Source organism: Canis lupus, chromosome 14 (assembly GCF_011100685.1).
Source record: "Canis lupus familiaris isolate Mischka breed German Shepherd chromosome 14, alternate assembly UU_Cfam_GSD_1.0, whole genome shotgun sequence".
NCBI lineage: Eukaryota > Metazoa > Chordata > Mammalia > Carnivora > Canidae > Canis > Canis lupus.
The window spans coordinates 43917959-43939334 of record NC_049235.1 but is presented as its reverse complement, the minus strand read 5'-3'; the positions used below and the strand labels follow the sequence as shown (position 1 = coordinate 43939334).

The following is a 21376-nucleotide window of genomic DNA, read 5'->3' as shown; positions in this document are numbered from 1 at the left end:
TCAGAGTTGACTCATATAATCTGCGAAATCTTCATCATGTCTTTTCATTTTTGTGTGCTTCATCTTTTTCTTTTTTTTTTTTTCTTTTTGGTCTTACTGCACTGGTTCATACTTTCCAGAATAATATAAATAATCATAAAGATGAATGCATCCTTATTACATTTCCTAATTTAAAGTAAAAGACCATGTACAACCGGTGGTGTTGCTTGGAATTAGTTTCAAGAGTTCCACCAAAAAATATGAAAACACATATAGTACACAAGTTTATTAGTTGAAAAACATACAGGAGCCATTAATATTCTAATGAAAATAGTGACTTTTTGAGAGAGAATATGCAACATTTTTTACTTCCTTAATCACAAAAGTCTGTCATCTGGGACACTTAGTAATATTTCTCAGAAGCAGTGTTTCATGAAACACACTTTGGGAAGATGTCTATTGATTATTAACATGACATCAAAAAAAAATGACATCAACTGTTGGTTTGAAAGTCAGCTCCTACCAAGTCTTTCATTCATTTATCTATCAGATATGTAGTAAGCCCCTACTACATGCCAGGGCTCTGCTAATGCTAAAGATTCAATGAAGCTCTGAGATGGTGCTCCTAATGCACAAAACCTTCCGTCTAGTGGAAGATACACAGAGTAAACACAAAATATCATGGAGTAGAGTGCCTAAGGAACACGGAGGAGGGAAAACTAATCCAGGCAAGGAGGTTGGAGTTGTCAAGGAAGTTTTCTGGAACTAGCGATAGGCTTCAAAAAGATGAGTATTGACTTGACATTTTGGGGAAGGGCTGGAGGCAATGGCGGTTGACAGCAGAGATGGCTCTTCCAGGCAAAGAAGAATGTGCCTGGAGGAAAACACATAGCATATCTGAGAAACTGAAAGAATTGAGGAGTGAACTATAGAAGGTGATGGAAACCATGTATGACACAATGAGTGTTTTAGAAATCCCTGCCCTGACTGCAGTAGAGAGAAAGGAACCAAGGTGGGCGAGCCCAGCACCAAGGAGGCCAGTTAGCAAGCTGATGTACTATCAAGGCAAATGTGGCCTTTGTTCATCTTTGAAAAGGATTAGGAGGGATGCCTGGGTGGCTCAGTGGTTGAACGCCTGCCTTCAGCTAAGGGGGTGATCCTAGAGTCCCAGGATCGAGTAGCACATCAGGCTCCCTGCATGGAGTCTGCTTCTCCCTGGGCCTGTGTCTCTGCCTCTCTCTCTCCCTGTCTCTCATGAATAAATAAATAAAATCTGAAGAAAGAAAGAAAGAAAGAAAAAAAGAAAGAAAGAAAGAGAGAGAGAGAGAGAGAGAGAGAGAGAAAGAAGAAAGAAAGAAAGAAAGAAAGAGAAAGAAAGAAAGAAAGAAAGAAAGAAAGAAAGAAAGAAAGAAAGAAAGAAAGAAAGAAAGAAAAAGATTAGGAAATAAACCAAGTCATTTCTCTACTTCCTTCAGCTTGTATTGCTGCATTTATTCATTTTATTAAAAAATAGATGCCTTGGCTATCATCTCTCAGCTGTCTCTAGAAATAAATGCTTTCCAGAAACTTTCAACACAACCATACATTCATAGCTTTTAATTTGCAGTCAGTGTAAGAAATAGGATACAGAGGCCCTTTGTCTACCACAAATTTCTACTGTGTGTCTCAATGTATCTTATAGACAGAACCATGTAATAATTCATGTCAGAATTAAACATTAAACATATTTCTTACCTTATAAAATTTTGTTTTTGTATTTTACTTTATTAGAATAAGATGTGACTATTATATTTTGCTTTCCTTTCTTTCCAAGAAGCTCACTGCTAAAGTTTTAACCCAATTACAATAGACTTTCTTAGCTTCTCTCCTCACCCTTTCTCCAAGTTTTTGGTCCATAGTCTTTTATTTTCTTTGTATTACCAAATTGTATTTTTTAATATGACAAACTTTAATCTTTCACAGAATATACTTGAGGGGCAAAGATGAGGGGAGAGAAAATGTTTCACCTATTATTTTCTGTGGGGCAATGATAATAATAATAATAATAAACTATTGTTAATTAAAAAAATATTATCCTTATTTATTTAAGAGTCAGAGAAGTTAAAGGCTACTTGGGTGGCTCAGTAGATTAAGCATTGAGTCTTGGTTTTGGCTCAAGTCACAATTTCAGGGTGGTGAGATTGAGCCCAGCGTCAAGCTCCACACTCCGTGGGGAGTCTGCTTGGGATTCTGTCTCTGGCTCACTCACTCTCTCACTCTCTCTCTCTCACTTTAAAATAAGTGAAATAAATAAAATCTTTAAAAATAATAATAATAAATAAATCTATGTCTTTGATCCCAATCTTACCCTATTCTACTCTCCTATGCCTAAAACGCAGGAGAACTTGAAGAGGGTGAATTGAATCTATGAGGCTTTAAATTAAATTTAAAATAAAAATATTTGTCCTTCTCTGATTGACTTACTTCACTCAGCATAATACCCTCCAGTTCCATCCATGTTGAAGCAAATGGTGGGTATTTGTCATTTCTAATGACTGAGTAATATTCCAGTGTATAGAGAGACCACATCTTTATCTTTTCATCTCATCAATAGTTTGGCTATTGTGGACATTGCTGCTATAAACATTGGGGTGCAGGTGTCCTGCTGTTTCACTTCATCTGTACCTTGGGGATAAATCCCCAGTAGTGCAATTGCTGAGTTGTAGAGTAGTTCTATTTTTAACTCTTTGAGGAACCTCCACACAGTTCTCCAGAGTGGCTGCACCAGTTCACATTCCCACCAACAGTGTAAGAGGGTTCCCTTTTCTCCGCATCCTCTCCAACATTTGCTGTTTCCTGTCTTGTTAATTTTCATCATTATCACTGGTGTGAGGTGGGATCTCATTGTGGTTTTGATTTGTATTTCCCTGAGGGCAAGTGATGCAGAGCATTTTCTCATGTGCTTGTTGGCCATGTGTATGTTGTATTTGGTGAAATTTCTGTTCATGTCTTTTGCCCATTTCATGATTGGATTGTTTGTGTCTTTGCTGTTGAGTTTAATAAGTTCTTTATAAATCTTTGATACTAGCCCTTTATCTGATATGTCATTTGCAAATATCTTCTCCCATTCTGTAGGTTGTCTGTTGTAGTTCTGTTGTCTGTAGGTTGTAATTTTGTTGACTGTTTCTTTTGCTGTGCAGAAGCTTTTTATCTTGATGAAGTCCCAATAATTTATTTTTGCTTTTGTTTCCCTTGTCCTTCATAGATGTATCTTGCAAGAAGTTGCTGTGGCCAAGTTCAAAAAAGATGTTGCCTGTGTTCTCCTCTAGGATTTTGATGGATTTTGGACTCACATTTAGATCTTTCATCCATTTTGAGTTTATCTTCGTGTGTGGTATAAGAGAATGGTCTAGTTTCATTCTTCTGCACATGTCCAATTTTCCCAGCACCATTATTGAAGAGACTGTACAAACATTATATGGTCTTATTCATTTGGGGAATATAAAAAATAGTGAAAAGGAATAAAGGGGAAAGGAGAAAAAATGAGTGGGAAATATCAGTGAGGGTGATAGAACATGAGAGACTCCTAACTGTGGGAAACAAAAAGGGGTAGTGGAAAGGGAGGTGGGCGGGGGGATGGGGATGACTGGGTGACCTGCAATGAGGGGGGCACTTGATGGGATGAGCACTGGGTGTTATGCTGTATGTTGGCAAATCGAACTCCAATAAAAACATATACAAAAAAAAAGGAAAGAAAGAAAGAGAAAGAAAGAAAGAAAGAAAGAAAGAAGAGAGAAGAGAAGAGAAAGAAAGAGAGAGAAGAGAAGAGAAGAAAGAAAGAAAGAAAGAAAGAAAGAAAGAAAGAAAGAAAGAAAGAAAGAAAGAAAGAAAGAAAGAAAGAAAGAAAGAACCTTACTTAGGGCAGCCTGGGTGGCTCAGTGGTTTAGTACCGCCTTCAGTCCAGGGTGTGATCCTGGAGACCTGGGATTGAGTCCCATGTCAGGCTGCCTACATGGAACCTACTTCTCCCTCTGCCTGTGTCTCTGCCTCTTTCTCTCTCTCATGAATAAATAAAATCTTTAAAAAAATAAAATGAAAATATTGTTAACATTATAAAGGAGCACTGGGCTGGCTCAGTCAGTAGAGCATGCAACTAGATCCTGGGGTAGTTAGTTCGAGCCCCACGTTGGGCATAGAGTTTACTTAAAAGAAAACTGTCAGTATACACAATGTATATATATGTAAAATCACCATATCATACTTTAAATATCTTACAATTTTATTTGACAATTGTACCTCAATAAAAGTGAAAACATTTTAAAAATAAAAATAAATAGAACAATTCCAAAGGGTGAAATGACAGGATGAGATAGATCATGGCTAATGAAAACTTATCAAAAAAATTTGTGAGAGTAAAAAATACTGATAAAATTAAAATTATTTAGCATAAATCAGAGAAAGGTGAGAAATTATTTCAAGCATATAAAAGATAGGTTAGTTGGGCTCCTTAAGGTAGATGAGGTTACCCAGTTTCCTTCAATTAACAGGGTTTCTTATAAAGCTGAATACAGGAACTGAAGAATACAGAAAACAGCCTCATACTCACACTCATGAACCCTGGATCAACTTCTAGGACACAAACCATGTTGAGTCATTTGGTTGCCCTTTCCTCTCCATGGCAGGTGAACATTGCTGCTCATTCTAGTGAGCATCATCATGGCCATCATGGCCACACAGCTCCACACAGCTGCTCTGTATTTGTTAAGATGGCTTCCCTACCAACAGACTCTCCCTGTAGTCTCTGCCTTGAGGTTTTTGATGACTCATGGATTCTGCTCACCTATTGTCTTCGTTAATCTTGAACAATGGCTGATTGAATCTTCAGCTTCTAACCAGGTTCAAGCATGTCCATTTGGCAGATGTATCCATCAGGTCATGTAGGTGACTGATGATCAGCCTAGATGGCTGAGATGACTGGTCACCAACCCCAGGCACCTGGCCAGGATTCCTGGATGCAGACGTTGCCATTGCATTCCACTCTAAACACTTTACAAACTTCAAACTGAGGTCCTGTTCTTGGTGTTTCCAAGGGAGACCAGAGAGACAAACTTTGTCCATCTCAAAGATAGAAATACTAAAATAGTTTTTAATGGCTGAGGGAAGAATGTAAGTAAAAAAGAAACAAATTCTTTATAATAATGAGACCTGATAAGTAATGCAATGAGACCCTTAAGTTGAAAAGTCTTGTCCCTAAAAATCAATGAATGTTTGAAGTGACATAATTTAAGTCTACTTATAAGACTCCAACTAATCCCACATATCTAGTTTGGCCATATGATAATTACTAATGAGTAGAACAGGTTTCAAGTATTATTCAGAGGCAATAAAGTCTCCTGCCTTTTACACATGCACCCACACTTTGAATTTCTCCATATCCATCACATTTCTTTCACCCCTTACCAAACAGGCATCCATCTCTGAGCCTGGGTCCTCAGAGGGAAGAGTTCAATTCTTTGGAATTTGTTGACATGGAAAGCAATGTAGATCCACTGTAGCAGCACTATCAATGACCTCTGCATGGCCCTTTGTCCCTCACCATTTTAGTGTACAATGGCAGAGCTTCCTCCTGCAATCCATGAAAGTCAGAGGGCTTTCTCTGACTGCTGAGGTCCACTCTGCCCATTGGCTTGGCAGATCAAATTAGCAACCTCATCCTGTGCTAGTAAAAAGAAACTTCAACTAATAATGACTGTGCTTATCCCAATCCTCCTGCCATGTGGTAGCATGACTCTGGGATATGTAGACACCATTTCCCAGTTTAATCAATAAGATTAGGTTCCAAGTGGCACCTTGCTTTCCTGCCTCATTTCTCCACTCTCCTACCATTGTTTCCTAGGATCACCTCCCAATAAATTACCTTCACTTGGAATCTTTGACTCAAGACCTGTTTTCAAGGGAATTCAAACCAAGACGCCAAATGTTACCTACCCCCTTGTATTTTACTCAATGATGGAAGTGTTCATTTGTTACTTACTGATTATACCGATGGTTCCCAGTACTGGCAGTGACCAATCCTGGTTCTATTTGCATAGGAATTAAGGGGTTACCAGGACTTGACTTCCAGTGCTGAAACCAAATAAGTTCTGGGCCAACTGGGTTGAGATGATCACCCTACCCGAATACCATCTGCCTGTGCTGGTGAGTATATGCAGCAGTTTCCTTCTCATGGGCTCTACTCTACCTTCATCACCAAAAGCTTCTAAACAGACAGGAGGCAGACAGCTGGAGGTTACTCTGAATTAACCAAGGACGGAACAGTATCATTAGCATGTGGGTTAATTAACTGGAAAAGAAGCAGAATTCTTCACCCATTGTGCACAATAGGCATGCTGAGGAAGGAGAATACAGGGCTCGAGAGCCTGAGTGGACCATATGACTCACAATCATTGCCTTGAGATAGGGACGAGTAGTTATCATCTAACAGTTATTCATAGTTCCTCACTGTGTCTAGCACAACAACTTCACATTTTGCCAAAAGTCCTGCAACACTTCATGGGATGTAAAAGAATTGAGATGTTCATTAAACCAGGTGTCACTAAGTGTAGTGTTCAACTCTTAAACACATCAAGGTATGTTAAGGCCTCTTGTGGCACTAGCTCATTGTCTTGCTAAGTTCTGAAATGAGCTCTCAAGTATATCCTTTCTAATGGAAAAATAAAATCACAATCACTTTCATGATGTATCAAGGCTCTATGGCCAGGAACATCAGTCCAATACCTGGAATGTCCCAATGCTTCCATAAGGATACTTGGGTTGTAATGATGTATGAAAACATTTTGTAAACCGTAAAGCATCATGTAAGTTGATTAACCCATAATTCATTCATCACACATCATGGTAACAATTAAAACTATAAAATTTTATATTAATGTGCTGGAATCATTTTAATTTGGATTGTGAACAGGGATTTTTTTTTTCTTTTTTATCACTCATCCCCGGCCCTAGAAACATGAATGGCACAGATCAGGTAATCAACAAATATTTGCCTTTATGAATACATAACCAAATAGTGCTGCCTTGTGGACCAAGATCTGCGCATCAGGGCCTAGAGGCCCCCTGAATTAATGCCTTGATAAGAATATCTCCTTCATTCTAGTTTTAAAGGAAAGAATGTATTTTATTACAGTTCTTGAATTGTACTACAATCTACATCATTACAAAGACTTTAAACTGTTCTTTCTTTTTAATGGTCAAGTCTATGTGATGTTTATGTCTTACAACATAGACTTGTATGCTATTGTATGCATGTTGAATGCTTTCTCTTCCTGAGGAACTAATATGTTTCTTCCTTGCTGATAATGAAAAATAATGGAATTTTCCATATTTCCTTTTTTATGTTGCCTTCTAGGAAGCTCAGAAACCAATTTTATATGTATTTCTATTCAAATTTAACTTCTTTTTTTTTTAAATCCCTTTGAATCTTAATTTTAAGGAATTACTTTTCCTTTAAGACATTCCATATGTATCTGGGAGACAGAAAATCACTATGTTTGATGCCATGAATTTTAAGAACGTAATAGTAGGTACCTAATTTACCGAGGCATTGTTCTAGATTTGTGATAGTATCATTCTTACTTTACTCTGAAGACTTTTAAAAGTTATCATGTAGTGTCTACAGAACCTGATAACTCCACTTTAACGTTCATGAAATCAACCAAACTTGCATGTTTCAACCAAATTGAGAAATAGTATTATGGACTTACTTAGGCAATGGGAAGGCTATTTGGAATATGCTATTCCAGGTACAGACAAAATCCACATTTTGCAGGTAGAAAACATAGCTAGCTCCCTCTACTACCTAATTATTTGAATTAGTTTTTTTTCTACTGGATGAGGAGCTGAAGCTTCAAACCCCACATGGCCAATAAAGCAGCCAAATCTGCAGTCTTGTACCCTAAATGTTTATAGTGTTTGGCCTCTTAAATAATAATTTCAATATAGACAGTGGAGCTAAGTGATTAAGAATATAGAGTTTGGCTTTTGAAAAACCCTAGACTCTGTCACTTAGTGCCACTTGAGCTCACTAATAACTAAGTCAGTACAACTCATGTGCAAGAAATTGGATCCATTTGAGCCTTGGTCTTTTCTTTAAGTGTTAGCCTCTCCAAGGCCAAACCCCCAAATAAACCAAACTTGCTCCAGTGAAGATGGGACCAGTTTCTGATGATTATTGCAACTATACCATCCCCAGGGTGGGAGACCTCTCTCTATATCTGCCTTTCTGTAAACCCTTCGGAGACCAGGAAGAGATTCACACAATTCTCAGAAGTGTCAATCTGATGGGCACACCTGTCTGGTATCAGCTATTAGGGCTAGAAAACCTAAGGCCTGGCTCCTAGTTTGTTGGGACATATTTACCTGCCCTGATCCTTGGGCTTTCTCTTCCTGATTAGAGTCCATGGCCACCAACTGGGTCATGTAGTCAACTCCCCCAACAGGAGCCCAATCCTGGGGCTGCTGCCTCTGCTACCTGCTATAGTTGTCACTCTCCAGCACCTCTCAGAGCATACTTGTGACCCACTGAGCATAGACTCTCACTGGACATGCCTCTGAGCTCCAGCCACAGCCACCTGACCACTGGTGACCAGATGACACAAAGCTCTGCCTGATAGAGGTGTCTACCCAACTCCACCCTCCCCAGATGCTGTTGATTAGGGGAGCAGGATGTTCTAACACATTGATTCAGGTACAGTTTTTCACCAGGTTTATGACTGATGGAACAGGATCAACAGGATAGAGGGAAACCATGGGACTTCTTACGCACACCTTTGCTCAGACCTTCCTGGGCCTTCTGAGTGACTGACTCCTAGGCTGACCTGAGAGTCAGTCCCCTGTGGCCCCTGTATCGAAATACCTACCTCATTATATTGCACCTATTTTATTATGTGTATTATAATTACAGTTCTAATTTTGGTTATCATTTTAATAATTTAATATTATGATTATGCCTATATGTATTTGTCTCCCATCTTAGACCATGAGCTTCTTGTTGTTTGTTTGTTTAGATTTTATTTATGTATTCATGAGAGACACAGAGAGGCAGGCAGAGACATAGGCAAGAGGGAGAAGCAGGCTCCCTGCAGGGGCCCTGATGCAGGACTCCATCCCAGGACCCTGGGATCACAACCTGAGCCAAAGGCAGATGCTCAACCATTGAGCTACCCAGACACCCCAGACCATAAGTTTCTTGAGTACAGGGACTGTATTTGATTCATCCCTGTCCCACCATTGGCTACCACAGTGCCTGACAGACAAGAAGCAGGCAATAAACGTGGGTTGAACTGTTCTGATTTCATAGGAAGGAACAGGACTATAATTTTTCAAGGGCTGTTCATTCATTGTTAAGGCCTAAACTAATGTGTAACGTTGGAAGTAGAGTTTCAATAGAACAGTGAAATTGTCTAATTGTTACAGTTCAAAACGGGTCCCCCCGGGCCTCCCCTCAAAAAATACCTTAGTAAAATTATTTTATAATTAAAATCATAAAAAGAAAACTTACATTTCCTACAATAATGTTCCGCTACTGAGGAAGGCACATGAAAAACTGGCATCACCTTTGATAGGAGGATTCCAGCAGATAACCCTTTTCGATTCTAATCCACATCCCTTTTATCTTCAATTAAAAAAAAAAAAAAGGAGGTGAAAAGTTAAAAGTAGAATAATATTGCTGTGTACACAGGGGTTTTTTTTTTTTCCCAGTGTTTTTCTCCTCAATGCGCACAATTGGTAATTAAATATATTTCTGCTGGTCTTGTGGCCATATGCCTACAATATGTAAAAATACATTTGCGCTTTTTTTCCTCCATTCCTTTTGTTCCCAGTGCTGACTGCTGTCAGAGTGAACGGTCCAGATTCCCGTGTGCTGGTATCCATGGGCTTCGTCTTGCCAAGCTGCCAGTCTGGAGCGTCACACCTTACTGCCTTTAAAGATTGCCCTGCAGAGATAGAGGGAAATGGCAATTTTTACATGATGCAGTCTGGCGACCCAGGAGATTTGAAGTCAGAACTGGTGCCAAGATTTACCCAGGAGAGCAAGCAGAGGCAAAAACAGAGAACCTGGGCCAAAAGGAAAAAAAATAAATAAAAGAAGAAAGAAGAGGAAGGCTGGGGGATGGGGAAACCACCATCAACTCTCTCTGGGGGTTCTCTCCAAAGGCCGGAACTTGAGGCCACTGAGTGGGTGATGGTCGTGTTATTAGGAGTTTGTGGGTCCTAAAGAAAGTCAAAGGGAAGAGGTCGGCTTTTTTTGCATGCCCTAAATTGTAGTAGATTGCAGAATGTAAATGAGACAATTATTACACCAACGCTCATCAAGCTGGGCTGGAAAGACTTCAATAGCCTGATGAATATGCATGCAAATTTGTTAATTAAGTTAATTATTCTGCTGAAAATTCATTTGTCTTCCAAGGACATTTTCCCAATGATTTTAACATGCTAGCGCCATTAGTCATGCTCCGTGCTATTTAACATTACTTTTTGTCCACTTTCTTTTCCCCCCACTTTTTTAAAAAAATATTTTAAAGTTTTAAAAACAATTGATTGGTTCTTTTAATTGACCCCCACAACGCTGGAAGATGCCTAGAGCCAGCTCGGTAGGCATTCTTGGAAGCACGTTTCTGTTAAATATTTCCTTGATATATAAAATGTCTGCAAAGTGTCACATTGGTGGGGAGGAGAAGGACTCTATCTGGGCTCATTAAAGCCAGAATTTGAATCGTTCTCCATAGTGACTGGAAGAGGTAATCTGTCCCTGCTGTGGGCGATTTTCCCAGCTCTGAGTGTCATTTGATACATGGGTTTACCTTGCTGTGGGAGTGAGGTGATTCCGGCCTCCCCTCTCCCTGCAAGGCGAGACCCAGAGAACATGTGTATTCAAACAGGAACCAGTACTGTGATACTTTCCTGTCACCCATGAGGGCCCAAACCTGTAACCATGGCAACAAAGGGGAATAGTGTGTTTAAAATCCCATCTAAATGGCAAATTGAGATATTTGAAAGAAACGGTTGAGTTTAATTTTGTTAGCCAACAGTAGCCAAAAAATTGTGGCATATAGTATTTTTCAAAACTGCATGTTATTTTGCTGGGTAAAGCAGGTTTATTTAATTGAGACCTTCATTGTGGGCCTCAAAATTAGAACCTTTGTGGGTGGAAGGAAGCTTTATTCAACCAGATTCTCGATCTTGAGGCACATAGACACGCACGAAGCAGTCTATAGAAGTCTTCCAGAAATCTATGTACAGCAATTATTACTTCCCATCTCAACTAAAAAATCTGAAATGTAGTCTGATAAATGCAAGTGTTCTTAGTGAGACAGTAGAATAGAATATTTGAAATCAAGACTTCCAAAAAATCAGAGGACTATGGTTGCTTGCATACATTAGACAACCATGTTAAAAGAAGGATTAATCTATGCATCACTCGGGGGACTGCCATATGCATGTTTCAAGATTTCTCTTAAGGTCAAATTATTTTCTTTTGAAAGAAGGTAAATTCAGATTCTCCCCCCACCATGAGTCATCCTAAAAGAACTCACCGATACTATTGCAGGTTACAACCTGTATCTTCAGTTAGGGTTGATCAGACCAGCTTGGAGCCAGGCTAACAGAAAGGGGATCAAATAAGGAAGACAACATGGTTTAATTGAGAGTTAAAGAAAAATTAATTGGTATGCTATCTCTTTCGAGCCATCCGTATATATTTTATACAGTATGAATGGCACTATGTGTCACATAGATCGTAAACCAATTAAAATGATATTTTAAACTCTGTAATTTCTATAATTCCATCTGTTTTAGAAGGTTTAATTAGCGAAGTTACAAAAGCCAAATATATTTGAATATTTTGAAAGCAGGCCGAACAGCAAAAACTGAGAAGTTCCCATAAACATTTAACCACCACACAGCCATGTACATTTCATGAGAATATACTTAAGTTAAAATAATATGTGTGGATTTTTCTAAATTTTACTAACAGTAATTCACATCCCCCCCAAATTATGATCATATGTTAAGCTGTGTTAATTAATTCAGGGTTTTTTTTTCCCTGCTTTTCATCAAATTTCCAGAGATTTATTCTGATGAAAATCCCATACCTGTCATTTAATCTCAATTGTGGGACCAAAGGAGTGACAGCTACATAAACTAACACTATTGGACTTTCCCTTAAATGTTCTTTCATAGGCTTGTCAGAGAGACTTGCCACTTTGCAAGTAGAAAGGAATACTTTTCAGATATATCCAAAACATATTTCAGCCTACCAGTAACCCACTTTTGAGAAATAAGAGTATAAATAAGGGATGGCAGGTTGTGTCATCTTCAAAATTTGAAGACAAAATCCAGAGCTACAAAGGAAAGACTTCAACCCAATTCTGCACTATTAAAGGAAAATATTATTTTGAATTTTTAAAATAATGGGTCAAGCACAAGCTCTTGCTCTGCTCTTTGGTTTGGGTGCTGTGCTGAGCAGCTGTGCATGATTCTGGGCCTCATATGGCCACAGTCACCAATGAATGACAGAACGGTGGTGACAATGTGACGTATAATCTTCTCTCTTATCAAAACGCTTGCCATACCATGATTGTGACTCAGTGGGTGTCCAGCCCTGTCTTTCCTTTCTACTGGATTTCTGACATATAACAAGATGTAATTAATTTTTTTATACGCTTGTCTTTTTCATTACCAGAAATACAGGGAGTGTAATTTATTATTAATCCTGCTCCTATCCCATACTACATGAACAAACTACTTTTGTTTCCATTTGTATTTGTGTTGTATACTGTCAAGTAGGGAAAAATGGCTGATAAAGGAAACAGGGAATCAAACCTGGCTACGCTAAGAATATACATTGCACTGGAAAACTGACATTTATTGAGGATCTACTATATGATTGTGTGTCACAGGCATCATCTCCTTAATCTTTGTGTCAATCATCCAAGAAAGGTATAATTATCTTCATTTGACAAGTGAACAAAGCAAAACCCAAAGATTCTAAGTCCCTTGTGCAATAAAAAAAAAAAAAATGAAAGAAAGAAAAAGAAATGAAAATTTCCAATAAGCGAGCAGCAGGAGCAAGATTTGGAGCCAGAAAACATATCCAGATTGTTTGTTTTACCCTAAAGCTTTCAAGTGCTCTAATATACCTGGCTACCACTACTACTCTTCAAAAACTCATCTGTGGAAGGCCAGAATGGATCCGACACTTAATATTCTTGTAAGATTGTAGTATTTCCTTGAGTCACAAAGAACTACCTGGACCTCCCACCTTTATTTCATTGTATCATATTGTATTAATTATGGATTTCTTATCTTTTAAAAGGATGATCTTTTCCACTTTGATGTATTTTGAGTTAAAAAAAAAATGGTGAATATTCCCAAGAAGGAGGTTAAATAGATTTTGTTTGTAAATAGTTGAGCAGTTGCAGGAGGCATCTGTTCCTCTTCAGCTTCACCTGCGCTTCTCTTTCTTGGGATCTGCACTTCCTCCCCACCTGCTATGCAGCTTTCCTGGGGAGGCTCCATTTCCCCATCCTGCCCTTCTCATGGGGGTGGGGCTGCCAAGAGTCCTGAGAGGGCGTTAAATATGTCAGAGGAAAGAGGTTCTTTCTCCTTCTAAAATGATGAATAGTGAGGGCCTATGGAGAAAAGGGGTCTTCTTTGCTGTTGTAAGGAGCAAGATCTTTCCTGATAAAAACCAACATAGAGGGAAACAGAAAGAGTGAAAGAGGAACAGGAAGGCAGAGTGAAGAAGTTGATGTCAGGTCAATTTGTCTAGGACTTCTCAGTGACAGGAGCCTAAAAGTTCTCTCTCTCCCTCTCCCTGTCTCCCTCTCTCTGTGTCTCATGACTTTGACTTGGATAATTGTCCTAATATAGACATCTGCAAAAGTTAGAAGAAATATTATGTACCAATTTACATTTCTTAATTCTGCAGTGTTTTTATTCAAATTTTACAAGGGCAAAGTGGATCAATATCTCAAAAGATTCATATATGTTGATCTTTAAAGGGTTTTCCACTAGCCCGTCTTTATCTGTGTCATTTTAGTCACTGATCTGTATTTATCAAATATTTCAGTAGTCATGAGGAATCCTCCATCCACCATAGCAATGTATCAATTTGTAATTATATGCCAGAGTTGAGTTTCTATACTAGAAAGATTGGCCATGAGACAAAACTGAGTCTTTTTATAGCCTGTGCCTGTTCGGTAACACTTTGAGTATGACATTTGGCAATGATCATTGTGAAATGCTAGCCAGATAATTGAGACCAAAGAATCCACTCTGAGGCCTAAATTGCTTAATTTGCTTGTCTATGCTAATGAATTTAACTTTCTTTAAATGTTGTATACATATTTCCAAAGTCTTAAGAAGGACCTAGAACTCTCTACCCTTAGCAGTTAATGTTTCTCTGTCAGAGATATTTGAATCATACTTTGTAAAATTTAGAGAAACTTAACAATTTATCATAAGAAGACTAAGCTAACGTAGAACAGGATCTCAGAACCTGCAATCAGATTACAGACTTCCACAGGTTCAAACCCTGGCTCTGCCACTTAATGGCATTGGTGTGACTTTGCCCACGATGCTTCAGCTCTTTGTTCCTCAGTTTTGTCATCTTCAGAATGGGGATAATAATAGTTTCTACCCCCAGAGTGATTGTAACTATTTAAGGAGTTAATAATTGAAAAGTGCTTGAAACAGTGCCTGGCACATTAGCAAGGCTCAGGAAATAGGAAGTCTTATTGAGTTCTTAATTTACTAATGGAATATGCTTCTTCTTCTTCTTCTTCTTCTTCTTCTTCTTCTTCTTCTTCTTCTTCTTCTTCTTCTTCTTCTTCTTCTTCTTCTTCTTTCTTCTAGAGGCTGGAAAGGAGCAGAAGGAGAGAGAGAATCTCCAGCAGGCTCCAGGCCCAATGGAGAGCCCAATGTGAGCTCGATCTCAAACCATGAGATCATGACCTGAGCCAAAAAGTTGGACATTTAACTGACTGAACCACCCAGGTGCCCCTAGAATAGCTTCTTTTAGGGAACTCCTTCCTGCTCCATTAGCAGAATACACAGCAGTTAGTTAGTTAATGTAATTAATGCTAACAATGCAAAATCCTGGCTAAAATTCTTCATATTTCTTAGTAGCTGTATTTGCAAGAATTATCCAAACAATTGACACCTGTCCAAACCTATTTGTCTGAATGTAGTCCTTGTTCACATGCCAGATTTATCTTCAAAACACTTCTATTTTTTTATCATCTTAAAAAAATGTATTACATATCTCCTATGGTAAGGTACTGCAAGGTACTGCATTCAGCATTTCTGGAGTTTACATAGAAATATGTCATGGAGCATTCTCAGGGATGTGCTGCAACAATGGGGACAGTGGCAGGTAGTAAGGCATGCTTCCAGAGGGGCATATTCCTTTGGGTATTACATGTGGATTGTCTTCTGTCTTCTGGTTATCAGAGCTTAGGAGCCCTGGGCCCCATTGCTCTGTGGCTGGTAAACCATCACCACACTCTTCTACACAATAGGCATTGGCTTGCCTGGCCAATTCACATGGGACAGTCCTTGTAGCCATGGTTTTGTGCAAATCTAAAGGCATCATGAATGGTCAGGCTCAACTACTGTGGTTTCTGCAAACTTTTCTCTTTGGGACAGCATCTCTCTCTATCCTTACTGTTACAGACTAAAATGCTAAAAACAAATTTAAAGAAGATATCCAAAAACTTTCTCTATACTTTAACATTCAACTTCACTATTTTGGGGGCAGGAAGATTGCTGGGTTTACTTGATCTTTCTACTTTCCAGAAATGTAAGACCCTCTAGTTTTTCATTATTCTTTCAAATGCTCTGGTTGAGCTTGACTAGATAAGAGGGAAAGGATTTAAGCTTCCCAATACTGCAGACTAACTTACGTGGCAGAGGGCTTCCAGCTACCTTCTTGAGGTCCTTGGCAGTGTTGGTGCTCTATCATCTGGTTTAAGCTGTACTAAAACTGCTTGTTGATATAACTTTGCCCCTACCTTCTGACTAAAACACCTTACCCCTATCACCCCATCTTAGCTCTCCTTTCCCCTAATTTTTTCCACCTTTCTGAACCAAGACAAAGTGACATTTCCACAATACATCAATTCCACACATGCTAGGCACATGTGAGGCAGGATCTTAACCTCTCAAACTTGCATTTCTCACACCACCAAGCAAAGTAAGGAAAACAAGCAAGTACAGGAGAATGGGCCAGGACAAGCAATAAACTAGAGACACATAGGATAGGCTGAGGACCAGGAGAAGAGGATCAAGAAATTCCTTCCCTGATCGTGATGGCCAGAAGCCATCCTTCCTTCCACATGGCCTAAGAACACAGCCACTGCTGGATTGCCTCTTCTGCTCAGGATCACATCTTAGGTTGATTTACTTTTCAGCACCTGTCCCATTGCCTTGCACACAGGTGTTCTATCAAAGTTTTCTGATCAAAGGACAGAAACTCTGATTGAACATTCTACTTATTCAATATAATTCCAGTTATAGGAAAACTGCAGAACTGACTAAGTGTATACTCTTCTCAAAGAAAAGCACAGGACCACCCTTGACTGATGGTGCCACCTCTCTGTGGTCCCCCATAGGAAACCTGTATCTTTTTCACATTTGCTTATTCTTAGTCACTTTCTTCAGACTCTGTAACAATCTCCCTCCAGGTCTAGCGTACTCAAACATAGACATTCCTGAGCAAGAGATTTTATTTTTTTTTATTTTTTTATTTTTTTCTGAGCTAGAGATTTTAACTGCAAGCTAGTTACTACCTCTCCTACTCACCTGATTAGACCTATTTGCTACCAACTAGTCCAGGCAAGAGGGTCACTGATTCTATCCCCTGACTTTGGCAGAATGACTGTCATGTAGGGGCTATTAGAGTTCCTTTCCTAGAGGACCACCTGTCTGTTCTCTAAGGACTAGACCTTATTTTCCTTCTATGATGCAGAAGTTCGTATTATCTGTTTTAAGCAAAAATCTATGAGAGATAGGCCCCCTCTCCCCAAAAAGAAACCCCAGGTAAAAGTACAATCCTGAAAGATTATAGACTATGAATTCTTTCTGGCAGAGCTCAATTTCTACAACTAAATCTCAGACTTTCCTATTTTTCTTGTGATGAAGGGGTTGACTTTTGGTACGGAAAAAGATTTTTAATCATAGGGTTAAACGTCATAGAAATCCAACCCAGATTTTTTAAAAGCATGGTCTTCTCAAAAGAGAAATAATAATGACAATAACAATGGTGACAGCAGTGATATGGCAAATTATAATGAAATGGATTAACTTGAATAAAATGCTGTGAATTGTCTTCTCTACTCAAAAAATACATGTATGTCATGAAGAAATGTGGACCCTGCCTCCTCATATGAAGAATAAGTTAGGAAATTTAGGAAATCTTGTACACACACAGAAAGGCAAGAATGAATTGTCTAAAGTGAGACAGGCTGCCAAGAGAGGTATAGGGACTGAATTTCATCCCCCTAAACTTCATATGTTGAAACCCCAACTCCTAGTACCTAAGAATGTGACTGTATTTAGATATAGGCTCTTTGGAGAGATAATTAAGTTAAAATGAGGTCATTGGGGTGGGCCCTAATCCAATATGACTGATGTCCTTTTAAGAAGGGGGAATTAGGACAGAGACACACACAGAAGGAAAAGCATATGAAGACAGAGAAGCCTGCAAGCCCTGGGGAGAGGCCTCAGAGGAAACCAACTCTGCCCACACATTTAGCCTCCAGGTCTGTGAAAAAATAAATTTCTGTTGTTTGAGCTGCCTTATATTTGGTACTTTCTTGTGGCAGTTCTGATAAACTAGCATAATAGGTACAAGAAAAAAAGCATGTTACCTTGATCAGAGCCCTGGAAGTATCCTTCCCTTGGAGAAAGCTCTAGCTAGGTGACTTGGTAATGGCCTTTGGAGTAGAAGGTAGGGACATGTAGCTGGAGGAACTGGGGGTTTTTCACAGGTCAAGCACATAGCTACAGAATAGCAGAGGCACCAGCTGGGCAGAGGGGAAGAAAGACTGAATGTAGGTTGGAGTCAACACAACAAGCTTGGATTTTAGACTGAATGCAAAGGAAAGCCATTGAAGTATCTTGGTAGCACTGCAACAAAATCACAATTGTGCTTGAGAAGGTTAACCCAGAAGTGATGTGTTCAGCTGGAAGAGGGAGGCATTTTGAATCAGGGCAGAATGGCTGGCAAGCCAATGCAATGGAGTACAGTGAGGGGGTAAAGAAGACTCAGAAAAGATAGACACAGAAGAGGTGAAATCATCAGGACCAGGCAGATGGCTCTGCTGTGGGAGGCAGGAGAAGAAAGAAGAAATGAAGAACTGACTGATGACTGGAAGGTTCTGATTTTGCTGCCTGGAAAGATGGAATGATGGAATTAATTATGGAAATAAGAGAGTGGAAGAACAGGTCTAGGAAGGATAATGATGAGTGCAATTTTAGAGCTACTGAGGACCAGCGATTTCAAATGGATTTGGAAATGTATAACAAATTGACATATATATATATATATATATATACACACACACACATATTATAAGTGCACGGTACTTGTTTGAAAGTATATAATACATTCCCTTTTGGAAAAATTTGCTTACATATATATGCTCAAGACTTTTACAGTCTTGGAAGTAAAGGTGAAGCTGTAGATTCCGTATCATCACTGAAGCCTTGAGAGGGGATTAAATTGCCAAGAGAAATAATAGAAAAACAGAAGAGAAGTTTAGGCAAAGGACATAGGGGGCCTTTAGGGGAGAAGAGTCAAAAGAGAAGTAAGTGATGTATTATTTGGAGACATAGATGGAGGGCTTCTACCTGTCAGAAAACTTCTACTTAGCTACGGTAGTTGTTCTAGAACCTTGAAAAAATCCTCTTCAAATATCCTCATTTTTAAATGATTAAATTTTTCAATGGAAGAGATGAAAGGATTCCTCCTGTTGTAGATAATAAAGTAGATCCATTTTTACTTGCGCTATCAGGAGAGAATACAGGAATCTCAATTTCTTCTCAGTTATCTACATAAAAGTACCAAAAATCAAACCGTTTAGTGACTACTAGCTCTTGCTTAGCCCACAATTTCCTTTAATGGAAATAAATGTGTTTTCATAAAATGTGAAGAAAAAATAGATTCAAATACAGCCTCATAGAGTATTTGTCTTAGAAGCAATCCAACCTAACCTCTTTCTCCCAAGTGGCAGGATTTAAATCAAAGAACTCTGTGGAGTTTACATTACTAAACATTGGCTTTTCATATGTTCATTCCATCAATGATAGAACACTGATAAAAATATCAAAGGTTATAAAACTCCTCTCTCTCAGGTGCATTGTCTAGTCTCTTCTCTCTGATTCTTTCTGAATAAGGCTGCCCCAGGGCACTTACATTTAGATATCCTCAGTTATGGCCACATGCAAGGACCACCCGGTATCCATCAGATCGGCTGTGGGCAGAGGGACTGTATCTGCACCATCCTACAAACACGGTTGCTAGGGTCTCACAGTGTGACCCCACAGAAGGTGATGCTCATAGAAAAGGTGTGCCCAGAAGGGCCCCCAAAAGATAATTTTCCCATTGATTAGAGAATTGTCTTTAAACTCTCTCTTGTCATTCTCCAAACCCCTGGGCTTGAAAGAGATAATGATATTTTATATAAGTGGATTTATGAGCAGTTGTAAGCTTTATAGCATACCAAGCCTGCTGTGCTTTTTTGGCTTTTATAAAATAAAGGCAATTTACACTTAATATCAATTAGTTTAAAATTAACTTACAAATCTGGGAGAGTTCAACTTTTTATTTTGAAGATCATAGTAATGACATCTATTTTACTTTCTAGTGAATGTTAAATTTTAACATAAAACTGATCTAAGTAAACAATCAAATAAAAGCCTTAGAAATGATCCTTAAAAGTCAACGTTTCAGATAGGATTATATCCAAATAAACTCAAACAGACGGATTTCTATAACACTGAAAGCTATTCCAGAAAGAGGCTCCCTAACACACTTCCTGAGTGTTTGTTTATCTGATCTCCAGAAACAATTAACTAACCAATAGACTATCAATTTTATAAATAGAGTTTATTATTCCTATTGTAACATCTCTGTTAACAGTATCTATCAGTCATTTGTCAACAACTACTTAATTGGCATTTTGTATAAACCTTTAAAGCAGTTATAAAATATGTGTTTATAGGAAATACAGATTATATAACGCAGCTGAAGAAAATTTATCAGTATTTCTCTTATGCAAATGGAAAATCAATGGCTAGTAAAAAATTGAAGGTTTTGTTTGTTTGGTCAAATCAATTCACAATCATTGACCTGTGTATGTCTATATATCTCCTTCCAAATAAAATATGAAAGCTACAATCAACAGTGTAAATTCAGTAAGTTTATTATAGAAATAGAAAATCAGAGCCATGACTAGGAAAACAAGGAAAACATGGAATGGAGATAATTCTCGACAGGAAAACCAAAAAGCTAACTGTTTTGTATTTCAATAAATCCAAACCAATGGGGTTCAGCACATACTACCCCAAAATCTGGCACCTTGGCATACTGTATTGAATATTGTAAGCTGAAGGAATCTGAGAAAACAGCATACACAGGAAAGTCACTTTGGTCCTCCTCCCATCCTTCTCTCCTGGAACATATTCTAGAACATTCATGTGAAGGGAGCCCTCACTACACCTGGGGGAAAGAAGCACCCTTCTGGTTGAAAACAAAGGGACATCATTCTAACAAACAAGCCTTCCTAAGTTTCTCCTAGCTTACTACGCTCATCTTGTACTCTTTAACTTCTATTCCTACATGGCTGCCCACTCTTCATCAAACCTAGCATAAATATTCTCAGGTCCAACTGTTTATTTGGGTCTTCGTTTCCTTATGAAGGGTCCTGTGTCACATAAAACTTATATTTAATAGATTTGTGTGCTTTTCTCCTGTTAATCTGTCCTTGTCAATTTCATTTTCAGACCCAGCCAAGGACTCTGAGAGGGTTGAGGAAAAAAATATCCCCCCTACAAAACCATCAAGCCAAGAGAAGCAAGCCCCAAAATACCTTTGCAAGTGTTCAATTATACAATCACACTGACCATCTCCAGGATCTGGTTACAGGGGTTTGAATGAATTTTCTCTCTACCTGCCTCATAGGGCATAATACAGTGCCCCTGGGGCTCACAGCAGCCTTCTTCTAGATGAAAGTGCAAGTTATTAGATTGAACATCTTAATCATCATAACATCACTGATACCAACATTTCTTACTATAAGAAGCCTTTCGGAATGTTTTATATCAACAAAGAATTGTTATTTTTGGCAATAATATA

General features: G+C 38.7%; 1 long non-coding RNA gene across 2 annotated transcripts in view; it reads left to right on the top strand.

The window, feature by feature from the left end:
• The window catches only part of LOC102154587, a 55557-nt gene extending 45049 nt beyond the window's left edge, over positions 1-10508 (top strand). The window contains exons 6-7 of one of the 2 annotated variants that reach the window (XR_005369674.1): positions 6051-6156; positions 9840-10508. This is a non-coding gene — a long non-coding RNA (uncharacterized LOC102154587). The remainder of the gene's footprint in view (positions 1-6050; positions 6157-9839) is intronic. The other variant, XR_005369677.1, reaches the window with a different exon arrangement.
• The last annotated feature ends 10868 nt before the right edge of the window (positions 10509-21376 follow it).